This window comes from Puma concolor, chromosome D4 (assembly GCF_028749965.1).
Source record: "Puma concolor isolate L17-30 chromosome D4, mPumCon1.1.hap2, whole genome shotgun sequence".
In the NCBI taxonomy this organism is placed as follows: Eukaryota; Metazoa; Chordata; class Mammalia; order Carnivora; family Felidae; genus Puma; species Puma concolor.
In genome coordinates this window covers 72411665-72426205 of record NC_141679.1, presented here as the reverse complement: position 1 = coordinate 72426205, position 14541 = coordinate 72411665, and the positions used below count along the sequence as shown (strand labels likewise).

The following is a 14541-nucleotide window of genomic DNA, read 5'->3' as shown; positions in this document are numbered from 1 at the left end:
TAATATCTGGAGGCAGGAATGGGAGACAAACCTGCCAACCGCGGTGGCTGCTTACTGTCTGCCTGCCCAGAATCACACTGACAGTAGAGTTCCAATCCCGCCAGGCCTCACATTCTCACCAGCTGTGGCCACCCCTCAAAATATAAACTCTTCTTGTCACCTGATCATTTACATTCTTGCATTCTGATGGTGTTGTGTAAGTGCTCTTGCTTGACCCAAGTTCACACTATTCCTTTCCCTTTCCCACACCTTACCTGTGCTATCTTCGGTCTCTTTTCTGAAGGATCCTCCCACCTCCTGCTTTAACTGAAATCAGGCTCTCACTTGAGGACATACCGCTTTCCCCACAGCCCTTGTGAGTGGAGGCTATAGAGCCTCATCTAAGTTTCAGGTACTACACAGAACAATGGTCTCCCCGATCCCTCTGCACCATTCCCATTCCTCTCTTGGTTCCATTGGAAATTTTCCCTTTGGTGAAGTTCATCCTACCCAGCTAAGCCCCCCTCTAATTCCAGACGGCTGACGTCGCCCATGACTGCTCCTTCCCCTATCCATGTATGTGATCCTTGGCTCAGTCCTTACAGTGTCGGAGTAAATACCATGCCGCGACAATGTTCCAGAACCCGATCTTCAAAGTTCTTTGACATTTTAAACTCTAACGACTCTTAGGCACCTGCTTCTAGAATTATACCTTACCTCCCCCATCACACACGGTGTGCTGATCTCTTAAATCTTATATTCCAACAACCCACTGTCTGTCATAATCTCCTATTCAGCCTGCTCCCTCTCTTGCATGTTCTATGCCTGTTCTCTCACCTCATTGTGGACCTACTTTCTCTCAACCAAAAATCTAGAATAGTGGGAAAAGTGAGGCTTTGGTTTCACTTTGCTGGTTTTAAGCCTACGTTTATTGTTCGTTAGCTGTCTTTATTTTTCTTATCTCTTAGTTATTTAGAATTCCTTTTTGAGTTATTTTCAGGGAAGATCAGTTTGGGGCCTTTGCATACCTGATTTATTTTTTATTGCGTTTTCTCCAAAAAACTCAGAAAAACATTGTTGCAAAGCACTTATTGTTGTGGGTCAGTATCTGAGGCCAGACTGAGTTTTCTTTGTTGTGTCTAGCAATAGACTGTGGTAGTTAGTGTTTTCCCCATCCAGTTCTTCTGGTTCCTTTGGGAAAATCCACATGGTTCTGTTGAGTCTGTTAATAATGACGCCATGCAGGCTCCTTCCCCACTCCCCCTCCCCACATAATACAGGCTGGCTGATTAGGCAGAGTGGTATAATCACTAGAGGTAGTGATTGCTTCTCAAATGGGATCCTGACTCAACCAGAACTCAATCAGAACTCACCGGGGATTGATATAAGGAACTGAGAAATAATTGTTTCTGCTAGGTTTGGTAAGTGAGCAATGTGAGTCAGAGCTGGTAGCTCTATCTACCTATCTGTATACCTACCTACTTACCTACCTACCTATGTGTGCATCATCGACCTACCTACCTACCTACTTATCTATTATCCATCTACCTACCTACCTGCCTATCTATAGATATAATTACATATCTACCTATGTATAATATTTCTATATAGATATAATAAATATATTTATAGATAGATGATAAGAAAGGTAGGTAGCTACCAGTAATCTTCATAACCCCAGACTCACATGCTTCCTTACCAAATCTAGCAGAAACAATGATTTCCCCTAACTTCTTATACAGATGTATCTAAATAGGTATGTAGATAGATACAGATATCAATGGATAGATATAGAGGCAGAGAGATTGAGAGAATGAATATGAATATGAAGGTAGGCAGAGGCACACAGAACTGCAAAATGGAAAGAGAAAGAGAGCCTGAAACCAAATTTGTCCTGAACTTCCCAGAATACATGAATCAAACTTTTTTTTTTTTTTTTTTTTTTGCTTAAGCTAATTTCTTGTCTTTAATCTCAGTTTCTTTTGCTTATACTTGAGGGACTTTTAACAAGTAGTAATGAATCCACTTTTTCTCTGAATATTTGTAGGATTTTTTTCTCACCCACGAAGTTCAAAAATGCCTGAAGAATATGGTTAAGTGGAGGTATCTCCTTAGTATCTTTGCCTGAATCTATAAAAAAAAAAGCCGTTTCTTTTATATCTCTTAATACTTTTGTTCTGTTTGTTCTTGTCTCTGTATGTTGAGTGTATTTAAGACCAATGATCCGTATTTGTCATTTCTTGACATTTCAACCTGTTGATCTTTTTCTCTGTAGCCTGGGAAAACTTCCAGTGTTGTGATTTTCAACATCGTATGTTCTGGTCTTCACCTCTCAGGAGGCAGGAGATTTTGCCTCCTGTTGTATTGTTTTCCCCTCTACATTATTACTGTTACAAACTTCAGGTTTATTTTAAAATTTCCATCTATTTCTCAGCCTCTGCCTTTAAGTCTGTAATTTTAACGAGTCTATATTTTCTCAAATTTCTGGAAAGTACCAAGAAATTCACCTCACTTTTTTTTTCCTGTTACACGTCTTTTTCAAATGCATATGCTTCCTCTGCAGAATATTTTCATAATCATAGGCTCATATATTTTATAGACTCCTTTTTTCTTCTATTTATATCTTCGTGAATAAAGTGAGGTCTATTTACCTTTGGTGTTTACCTGTTTAAACAAGATGGCTGAGTTATCTTTGGATCTCCTCCCTGTATGTCTGATTACTATTAAAATAATAATAATAATAGCTAAAACAATATTATTTTTAGATTTTAAGCTGGAAGACTGACTGGCATATATTTACATTACTGGCAGATTAAGATGTGTGGAGAAGGAGCAGAATCCTGAACTATCACATGGGCAAGAATTTAGTTCTTCCTTTGAAGCTGTTGTACTGGATGCTAACTGTTCGTGTGTGGCCCTCCATATGGCATGGCTTTATCTGTCCTCCATTCTTGTCCTGCTGACCAATGCCTCAAAATGAAACCTTGCCTCACTGGGGAGAAAGCGGTACTGTTTCAGAGGAGTCTTGCTACAGTGTCTGGAATAACAGCATGCTGCCGGGATCTCCTTGAACAGCTTTTTTGGAATGGTACTGATCCATGGCTACAAATACAATTCTAGGGAGTGTTTTCCTTATGTTCACTGCTACCCTCCTCCCAGCCCTTGCTCCTCCTCCACATTGGCTGGTGTTAGTAGGGTTCTGCTAGGATGTTGTCTGCTCGCTTTTTTTCTCATTAGCAGATCATAAGTGTTGTCTCTCCATCTGGTTTTATTAGAACCATTCAGAGGCCATACAAAACATCCTTCTCAATTTTTAGCACAGATGCAAGTTTTCTCCCATTTTTATCACCCTTTTCCCGTTTTAATGGGGTCTGGGAGGGGGGAAGAGGAAAGTTGGGCCCAGTTTCTCCAACTATCTCTTCAGTCTGTCCCTTTTCTTCCACCCCCATTGATACTGTTTTATCTTGTATCCCATCATGTCTAACTCTGTGTGTGTTTTTTTTTTTTTTTTTTTTTTTTTTCACAAGAGTCCCCTACTGCATCTTTCTACCTCTTTTTTCAGGACTGCTCTTTTGGTGTTGACACCCAGTTGATTAGCGGCTTCACTCCAGGAGATATTTTGTTGTATTAGAGTTGTGTTTAGTTTCACATAATCAAAACAACTCTACTGTAGCTGAAGCAGAAAACAAGAAGACCAGAGGTGGTCAGTCTAGGACTGGTTGGGTGACTCAACAATGCCATCAGATGCAGGCTCCTTCTGCCCTCCTGCCCTTCCATTTCTGTGAGGTCTGCTGCACCTCCAGGCTGGGCCTGGGTTCCAGGAGGGAGAAAGGTAGAGAGGAAGATGCAGCACCAAGAGACTTCTACTTCCATTTCTTTGGCTGGGAATTGGCTCATTGCCACTCATAGCTGACCAGAGGCAGGGAAATTGAATCTTTATCTTTTACAGACTCTATGGCAGAGGCAGGTGAGGAGGAAGGGAGTTAGAAAAGCAGGGAGGTCAATTAAATTCTGGTGTCTGCCACCTTCTTTGTTGCCAACATCTGTTGGTCAGAGGAAACTCTCGCAGCCCAGCACAGTCCTGGCCTCAGAATATTGTTTTTATACAGAGGGGAAAAAATTGGTTGGAGGGAGTATAGCTCTAAGTGGGTATTTTTTTTCTGCATCTACCACCTCCAGACTTCTGTTTCTCTAAATTAGGGAATATTAGTATTTCCCCTCAAATTCTATCTGCTTTATTATACCGCACTACACCCTTAGTCAAGGAGAACAGTGATGTATGGATTCAGTGGTTGTTGAGATTTGCACTATGAGGCTGGAACTTTTCCTTGGATTTTACATGGATTAGTTTTAATGATTGTGCTTTCTTTTTTTAAAAAAATATAGTCTGCTTTCTTGATGGGAGATTTGTAAACATGTATGTATGTCACCAGCTTTCCCAAAGGTGTCCCTGTCTTTTTGTTTTTGTTTTTTGTATTTTTGGGTTTTTTTGGATGAAGGCAATTTTGTGGCCCCAGATCTTTAGGGTTCTTGCCTTCTTTACTTCTAGTAGCCCAGTAGGGCCTATTTATTTCTTTTCTTTCCTTTATTGGGTATGGCCTGGCCGCTCCTTGGCATTTTGGATCACTCTAGACATTAAATGACTTTTTCCATTTCTTTTGTGTGTCTCAGTGGCCACAGCAGGTTCAGAGCTGCAGCCAGCTGTGCAGAAGGTCAGAGAATGCTAATGGGACATTTAGCACCAAGCAATCCTGCTTGCCTTTCTGTGGAAAACAAGACTGAATTGACAGAGGAGGAAATGCAATTCTAATTTAATGTAGAAGACAGTCCCAAGTTAGGACTGCCCGTTATATTAGTCATTGACAGATATAATTAAATATATTACTTCACAAGAAATAATGAGGGAGTGGGAGATCATTATGGTGTGTGTCACCAGACACATTCCGTACCAAGTACTTCTTTTGTAACATTGAAGATAGATTTAGATTGTGCTTGATAAACATACAGTAATTTGTGCACGTTAGAATTATGTTGAAATTTGAATTTTGGGAATAAAAGTGTGATTTGGGGATGTATGCTAGTACAATTATAATTCGAAAGACTTTTAAGCTACATACCTATGGAAACATCTCTCCTTCTAAATGTTATTCTGCATTCTCACTCTCCCCCTGAGGCAGCTGGATTAATTGGAGAAATCAGGTAATTTGGAGTTAGAAGTCCTGGATCATTTACTAAATATGTCATTTCAGAGAGATCACTTGGTTCTTGACTCTCTGTTTTGTCACCTATAGGATGGTGATAGTGGCATATTTCAGAGTTGTTGGAAGTATCACACAGCAGGATGTACTTTGTAAATAGCAAAGTCTTACATATATGTAAGTATCTACTCTTTTGTAAACTGGTTTTTCATGTAACAGTTACAACACACTTTTTAATTGGATGGATGGTATTCCATTTATATGAATGAGTCATATAAGTGGTTTAGGTTGTTTTGTATATCTATCTGTCTATCTGCCTGCCTATCTATCTATCTATCTATCTATCTATCTATCTATCTATCTTCCATCCCTATATATACATATGCTCTCTTAGAAACTTTTGAATATACAATTCAGTATTAACTTTAGTCATCTCTCTGTAACTATGGGTGCAGTTTATTGTTGCTGCTGCTGCTTGTTTTAAATACATATATGGTATTTTATGTGTTATTCCAATTTATTGTAATGATCACTTATTGTTTGTACAATTGTGAAAAACTGTTCTGTGGTAAAACCTCACTCCCAAATTCTGCAATGCAAAAATTCTACAAATAAGATAAGATGGCAAAAGATTGACTGTCAATGTCTTTTTACAGCATATATGGCAAGTAGGCTTATTTTCTTAATACATGAAGAGCTTTTAAATAAATCAACAAAAAAGTTGAAAACCCTAATATAATTTGGGTGAAGAACATGAATCAGCAGTTTATGGAAAAGAAATACAAATGGCATATATGTGAAAAGATGCTCATTTCTTTTAGTTAAAGAAATGAATTTAGATTCAGAGTGCTTTTTTTCACTTATCCGATTGGCAAAGAGGCATAGAAATGCTTTATGGGCATATAAATTGGTGTGAATTTTTAGCAGTCAATTTTGCAATATTTTAAAACATTTCAAGGCAAATTTTGGCCCATCATTTTCACTTCTAGGATTTCATCTTATACAAATAACTGGTGAATATAGAAAGATGGCATAAGGGTGTTCATGGTGACATTTTGCATATCGATGTGTCAGCTAAACAAATAACCAAACTGTAAAGTACCTGCATAGCCTGTATATCTCTCACTGTAGTACTGTTCAAATTATGTATATTCATAAAGTGAAATTTTATATAGAAACTAGAAAATGGACTGATCTCTATGTACTCATTTGAAAAGAAATTCCTGAAATGTTGATGACTGAGAAAAGCAAGATCAGACTTGCTTTTCATGCTTTAAAATTTTTATTTATTTATTTATTTTTATTTTTTGGGAGACTGCAGGCAGGGGAGGGGCAGAGAGAGGGGAACAGAGGATCTGAAGCAGACTCTGCACTAACAGTGGTGAGCTGGATGTGGGGCTTGAATTCATGAACCCTGAGATCATGACCTGAGCTGAAGTTTGACGCTCAACCAACTGAGCCACGCAGGCTCAGCCCCAAGATTTGTTTTTTATGCTTTTATGCACTTATGTCATATGTATGCAATCAAGTAGAAAAAAAATGTGATTGCTTATGCAGAGACAACTTCTGGAAGAATATATAAGAAATTGTTGAAGGGGTTCAACTGTATGGTGATGGACGGGAACTAGATTTGTGGCGGATCACTTTGTAGTGTGTACAGATGTTGAATTGTAAAGCTGTGTGCCTGAAAATTACAAAATTAAAAAAAATTGTTGACAGTGATTATTTTCTGGGAATTAGATTCAAGTAAGCAAAAGGAGAGGGGAGGAGTTTACTTTTCACTCACTTTCTGTACCTTTGGAATTCTTCCTCCCCAGTATTTTATTATGAAAAAATGTACATTTTCAAAGTTTGTTTATATTGAGAGAGAGAAAGAGAGAGCATGAGCAGGGGAGGGGCAGAGAGAAAGGAGAGAGAGAATCCTAAGCAGGTTCGGCACTGCCAGTGCAGAGCCTGATGTGGAGCTCGAACCCACAAACTGTGGGAACATGACCTGAGCCGAAACCAAGAATCAATCACTTAACTGACTGAGCCACTCAGGCGGCCCTGGAAAAATTTTAAAGTACAGAAAGTTTAAAGAACTATTCAGTGGACACCAATAAATTCTCCACCTAGGTGCTATAATGGTTTGTTATAATTGCTGTATCACTTAATTACAAAACAAGGATGATGAATTATTTTTACAATTTAGTAGGAAGTCAGAGTTTAAGCAAGAAGAGTACATTAGAATAACGAAATAGAAAATCAAAGAAGTACATAAATCTACTGAAAGAGAAGACTAAATAGGATGATGTGACAAATATAAGCAGCTGTTAGGAGTACAAAGTTCAATGGAACAATTCTATGCAAGAGGAAAAGACATAGAGGCTCTGAAACAGGAGGAAATGGTTTCCTGCCTGCAGTTCTTCAGGTCTGAGGTCAAGGGAGAGTGGTCCCAGAGCTGAGAAACTCCAGGGAACAGGTAGCTTTCCATCTCACATGAAAGGCCCTTTACGTGTGCCATGGTGATGGTCTTCAGACCCTGAAGCTCTTCTCACACTTCAGCGAATATTAATCACCAGGAAAACTTGCTGACACATATTTGACCCTCACAAGCTCTATCTCTGTCCTTGTGTGGAAATGAAAGGTCTCACAAAAGAGCTGTAACCAGTTAAGATCCGAGGGAGGCCTAGAGAGGAGAGTTTTGTTTTGTTCTAAATTTCCTAGTTTCAACACTGAACCACATCTCTGTGTGTAAACATTGATTCAGTAGAAAAGAGTTGGGGTTCCCAAATCTGAACTCGTAACAAGCACCCTGGGTAACATGATTGCAGGTAGGTGCTGCAGAGTATTGTCCTTCTCGAAGGATGTGGGGTTTTTTTTTAGCCCCCATGAAGATCCAGCTGCTCCAACACCCTGCAGCATCCCTTTGCCAGGAATGCCTGTTTGCTTAAACAGCTCTTATTCATTTTCTAAATGATCTTAATTACTGAGTTCCTAAGGGAGTGAATCATAAAGAGCTTTATCTCTTGGTGCAGGTGAATGATCTCACCCACAGTGTTGTAAACCAGCTTGGACGGGGGTGGGGTCTAGAGAGAGGAGGTTATTATGATTTTTTAACTTTTAGTTCTTTGATTTAGCCCTGGTGCTGTGCCCCTCGGTGTAAACCTTCACTGGGGCATTTGATGCCATCTTCTCTAACCTCTGATTTATGGGGGGGCAGGGGAGGAGGTGGGTCTAACAGATTCATGTGTTTTAAATATTCACTTTTCCAAGGGCTAAAGTCACCAAGTCCCTTTCCTGGTGTTTTTCCTTGGAAGCTTTTCCTTACTGCTATCACAGAGTATTCGAATTCTCATCAGTTTTCTTGTGACTTTTGTGGAATGTGCTGGTAGAATTGCAGCTGTCACATTGCCTACTTAGAACAGGTTTCCCTCCCCTGAAGGATTAGTAGGGAGGCAAACTATTTGCAGTTGCCTCGACCCCACCTCTGACAGTTCTGTAACCCCATGAGAAAGAACAACCTCAGAGCTTCTCAGTCTTTCTGAGTGACATGTTTCTCTTCCTTGTCTATTCTTGCCGTCTCTTTTTCCATTTTGGTTGGTCAATGTAAGTTAAAAAATTTGTTTCTATGGTGGCCCATCAGCTAAAAGAAAACATGCTGTCTCAAGTGATGAGTAACTTAATATTTATTTGTTTTTTTTAAATACAATGACCATTTCTTGAGCTCATCCTGTGTACCAGGCATTGTGCTAAATGCTGGAGACATGGGCGAAAAAGCAGACAGTGGCAGACAAGTCTCCCAAGAACCTTGACAAATCCAGGTTGAAAACATCCATATAATGGGGAACAGCCTGAGTAAAAGCCTGGGAGTAAGTCTGTAGCATGGAGGCTATTCAAATGTGGTTGGGATACAAAGTGCTTGATGGGAAAGAAAAGATTTTTTGAAGACCTGGTATTACTGTCAAAAATCTGAACATTAATCAATAGGAAATTATTTCTTAATCAGTTTTTTTTTTAAATAAAGCTACAGAGGACATATCATTCTAACATAAAAATGCAGTAAGTAAAATAATGCTTCTATTTTCCTTTGTAATCAGTGAGGTGAGGGAAGTATGGCAAGAGCTGAGGAGGGTAGGGATGATGAAAGGAAAACGGGAAGAAATTCATATTGACAGATGGTCCAACAGCAAGGATCAGCAAAGACAAAGCTACATAGAGAAGAAGGTAGATGGATGCATATCCTGAGGGCCTGGAATAGTACCTGGTACATAGTAGGTGCTTATGAAATAGCTACTAAGTGAAAAACAGAATGAATGGCATGGGGAGAAAAAAATAAAAGGAAATAGACAGATAGTGCAAGGAAAATTTGACAGTACAGACAGAAACATCTATATTCCAAGGAAGCAGATTAGAAAGGAAGCTTGGGAGAAAGGACAGGGGGGACCCAAGGAGGCTCATAGATTAGGTGAGAGCTATTGAGCAAATGAGCCTTCACATACTCTGTGTCTTAGACATTGTGCTGGGTGAGGGCTGTAGGTCTGGGGAAAGTCACTCAATGCTTTTGAGTCTCATCTGTTAGAAAAAAAAGCATTGAAAGGAAATGGAATAGAATATAGTGTTGTAAAATGTTACAATCTGAGGCAGTTAGGTGGTGGGGATATGGGATTTTTGCTGTACTATTCTCTGTATTTAAGTGTACTTTTAAACTTTTTCATAAAAAGATCTTAATAAATAATAGGAAGGCTAATGAACCGAGCATGGGCCCATCTCATTCCCTCCTCCCTGTAAAGTCACTGGAGTCACAGTAGTCAAGACATGGCCACAGACTGGATATGGGAGGGCAAATGGCAGAAGGTCACGTTTATTCTAACAGTTGGTGTCCTCATGACTAAGTGGGTGATTGTGTCTAATGGAATGACAGGTTTGGGAGGGAATCCAATAAATCCACTTGTCAGTAATGTTGGGGGAATGCTCAAGGAAATATTTGTAGACCAAAGGAAGTTCGTTCCTTCTAGAGTTGGGGTTTCTACAAGGCACTGTGGGGAGGCTCACAGGCAGGGAGGCATGGAGGTGGGAAGCAGGGGTGGGGGGACTGGTTGGGAGGGGTGAGAAGAGAGACTGGGGGCCTTGACTTACAATTTTTAATAGTGAAGAAGGAGGAACCTTGAGTGGAAGCCTAGATGGAGGGTGTGGCGAGGAGAACAGCTGAATTTGTTGAATTATCCAGCCACAGCGTCCCCGGTGGAATGTTGACTTGTTGGCCTCTGCAGAATTGTTGGCCTCCCAGGTGCTGGGCACAGTTGCTAGGAGCAGCTCCTGAGGGGAAGGTCAAAGGGTCAGGAAGGAAGGAGGTCAGAGGGGAGAGCTAGAGATACCAGGCTCTACAAAATGCACTTATTTTTCTTGGCATCTGACAGGTGGATTAGATGAAATCTAGCTGCGGGCCTAGCCCAGTCAGGCCACAGATTCCCTGAACTGTTCTCACCACCCAGTAAGTTCCTACCTTTGTAAGGTATCTCTTCCTCACATTTTTTTCTCTTTTGGTGGACATTCTATGTCAGTGTTTATTTGCTAAATGACAGTTTAAGGGAATAAGTGTAATAACCTATTTGACTAAAGTGGTTTTTGAAAGTGACAAATCAGTTTACTTAATAAAAGAAAATTTGATGTTATTATGATTTCCAGATATTTAACACTCTTTTTTTGGGGGCGGGGGAAGCCTAACTCATTAACTGAATTAGAGAAAGATTTTTTTGATGTCTGAGATTGAGGCAGATTTTTAATTTTGTCTGCATGAAGGAAGATTCCTAATGCAATGATTGGTTTAGAAAATCATAAAACCACTTTGTAACATGTTCATGACAAAAAACAAAGACTATGTCACCATGGATTCCAAACAAAATTAATATCATGTCCCAAATAAGTACTGCTGTTTAGAACATCATAGAGGGGGATGGGAGAACACAAGCTTAATTAATTATTTCCTTGGTTGGAAAACAAAATCTTTGAACAAAGAGAACATTATCTCTATAAGACACTAACATTTCTAAGATTCCACCCCCAGTAAGGCCAGCAAACAATAAAGGCAAGCCTCTAACTGGGTTTCGAATCACTCACATCTCACATAAACTTGGAAAATTACAACAGAGAGTAATTGAGAGATTGTGTCTAGATAGTTGGAGTCAAAAGACTGGTCTGCTCCCTTTTCTGTATTTTCCCCTTCAGAGCATACGAACCAGGGTTCCTGTCCTTTATTTCTCTGCATCCACCCAGTCATCAAATCCTACTTATTATGATACTTCCAATATCAGCTGTACTCAAACTTAAAATGTAATGGAGTGAGGGCTTTCACCAGAAGGGCTAAAATTATTGACTTCCAGGCACTGTCACGCACACTATTTTGGTCCTTCTGGCAGCGCTCTGGTAAGGCCCTGTTAACTGTTGTCCTCATCAAGGTTTCACGGATGGGGAAACTGGTTCTCAGATGTGGCTGCCCATTCGCATGGCTGGGGTAGGGGTGGGGCTTTTAAAACTGTCAGTGCTCAGGCTACCATCCACTTGGACCAATTAAATCAGACCCTCTGAAGGCAAGACCTAGGCTTCTATGATTTTTTAGACCTCCTCAGGTGATTACCGAATGCACCAAAGGTTAGACCTACCGACTGTTAGAGGAATTGATTAAGCAGCACAAGGTCACAGGGATGACTGAGTGAAGGAATAGGGGTTGGAATCCAGGTCTGTTAGATTTTAGAGCCTCATCTTAACCTCTCCACTATATTGCCTCTCAAAGTATTTAGCACTTCTGGGCAGGCACCGAATATTCTTGCGTCAGGGACATGTATAAGAATATTCATGGCAGCCCTTTTGGTAACGGGTGGAATCTAGGAACAAACAGAAGTGTTCAACAACAGTAGAATGGGTAAACTGTGGTGTGTACTAAGACTGAATGTTTGTGTTCTCCCCCATCCCAAACTCATAAGTTGAAGTGTTAACTCCCAGTGTGATGGTGTCAAGAGGTGGGGTCCTCTGAGAAGTGATTAGGTCATGAGGGTGGAGCTCCCGTGAATATAATTAGTGTGTTTGTAATTACAGAGACCCAAGAGAGCTTCATCATCCCTTCTGCCATGTGAGGACATCTTTATCAGACACCAGATCTTCTGGCACCTTGATCTTGGACTTACTTCCCAAACTCCACAACTGTGAGAACTTAAACTTCTGTTGTTCACAAGCCACCCAGTGTGTGGTATTCTGTTATAGCAAGCTGAATGGGCTAGCACAGTGTGTTAAGGGAATGGAATACGATACAGCAATAAAATAGAATTCCATCTTTTCACAAACATGAAACCATACAATTGTGTGTTTGGGTACATAATCATATTTGGAGAAATTTTCATAGAGAAGCAAAGCAAAGTTCATGAAGCAGAAATTGAGGGAAGGTGTTGGGTTATGGAAGGAGCACATAGAAAGCTTTGAATATAATGTTCTATTTCTTAAACTGGGTGGTGGGTAGGTATAAAGGTATTTTTGAAGTTTTTTTATATTCTCTATATGTTTTATAAACATTCCTTTTAGATCTGTTAATGTTTTAAATGATAAGAAAAGAATAATTATTGTTTTTATGAAATACATTTTATTAATGCAATTCCAGAAATATAAAGTACTAAGCAAAAAACTAAAGACAAAAAAGAAAAAGCCCCACCAAAGATGTCATCACCCAGAAACACATATTAAGTGATAATCATTTCACAGTATTTTTTATGCAAACATACAGAAAGGACAGATATGTAGACAAATGAATTAGGATTGCTTCAGTTATCTAGTGTGTGTAACAAACCACCTCTAGAGTTAGTGGCTGTGACAACAAAACCCAGTTATTTACTCATGATTCTGCAACAGAGCAGAGCTTGCTGGGATGCCAGTCTTCACTCCACGTGTTGGCTGGAGTTACTTGTGCAGTTGTATTCAGCTGGGAACGTGGGTGGGGTTGGAACATCTAAGATCACTTCCATGTTCAGAATCTCTGCCGGGATGGCTCAGGGCCTCCTGGCTAGGTTTCTCTTTTTCCATGGGTTCTCATTACCCCATGGACCCTGAGACAGAGAAAGCAGAGGCTACAGGTATTTTAAGATCTAGGTGTGTAAATCCCAGAACATCCCCCTCCCATGCATTCTGTTGCTCAAAGTAAGTCACAAGGCCAGCTCAAGCTCAAGGGAAAAGGGAACAGACTCTCCCTCTCAATGTGCAGAGAGACATGGGCCTATAGGGATGGAGGGAAAGTTGGAGGCTCTTAGGAAATGATCTACCACTGTGTCTGTAATAAGTAGGCTGCTTTTCATAGTCTGTTGGCAGAAAGCTGGGTTTTCATGATGTTTTGAACAACTTCATTCAGTAATTATTACTGAATATCTACTATGTGTCAGGGACTGTTTTAATCATCATAAGAGCAAAGAACCAAGAGACAAAAACTACTGTCTTCATGGAGCCTACATTTGAATGATTTAGGCAATCATTCAGACTATATGCTGTTTTATACTAGAAATCAATAAAATTTGGCTAAAGGAAGTTTGGTTAATTTAAATAAAAGAATAAGAACAAGTGATAGCTGCTGACCTTAGTGGTCTACCTGAGCTCCGATAGAACTAATAGAAAAAGTTTCCAGAAATAGAAATCTTCGTGGGATTCCATTCAAATGAATTCAGCAAATATCTATTGTATACAGAAATCTTTCCTGGCTTCCCAGCATGGGAGACAATTTTGGAAGCATTTGATTTGATTCAGTTAAGGGTTTGATGGATATATATGTGAGGTGCCAAAGGACATACACAGGATTAAAACACAGGATACCTTCCCTCATGGTGGCAGCTATGTTGAATATTTGGTTTTTTGTTTATTTATTTTTTAATTTTAGAGAGAGAGCATGCGTGAGCAGAGGAGGGGGTGAGAAACAGAGAGAGAGAGAGAATGCTACCGTAGGGCTGATCCCATGACCCTGGGATCATGACCTGAGCTGAAATCAAGAGTCAGATGCTTTCTTGGCTGAGCCACCCAGGTGCCCCCATGTTGAATACTTACGACTATATATCTACGGTATAAGTACCACAAGTTGCTATCAATGTGGTGCTGAGATCTGATAGAAGCCAGTATGTCATTCATTTCTGGGAATCACTGAGTCTTCATGAAGGAGAGAGAATTTAAGCTGGTTCTTGAAGATTTTTGTAAAAATATTTTTAATGTTTATTTTGGAGAGAGGCAGAGTGTGAGCAGGGATGGGGCAGAGAGAGAGGGAGATACAGAATCCGAAGCAGACTCCAGGTTTGGAGCTGTCAGCACAGAGCTCGATGTGGGGCTTGAACTCACAAACCACGAGATCATGACTTGAGCT

The 14541-nt window shown here is 40.0% G+C and overlaps 1 protein-coding gene across 2 annotated transcripts in view; it reads left to right on the top strand.

Annotated features, from left to right (window-relative positions):
• LPAR1 (lysophosphatidic acid receptor 1) overlaps positions 1–14541 on the top strand; it is a 362490-nt gene that overhangs the window by 64410 nt on the left and 283539 nt on the right. For both annotated transcript variants that reach the window (XM_086683697.1, XM_086683698.1), the window contains 2 exons: positions 10577–10650; positions 12252–12358. The gene's annotated coding sequence lies outside the window, so the exon portion shown is untranslated. The remainder of the gene's footprint in view (positions 1–10576; positions 10651–12251; positions 12359–14541) is intronic.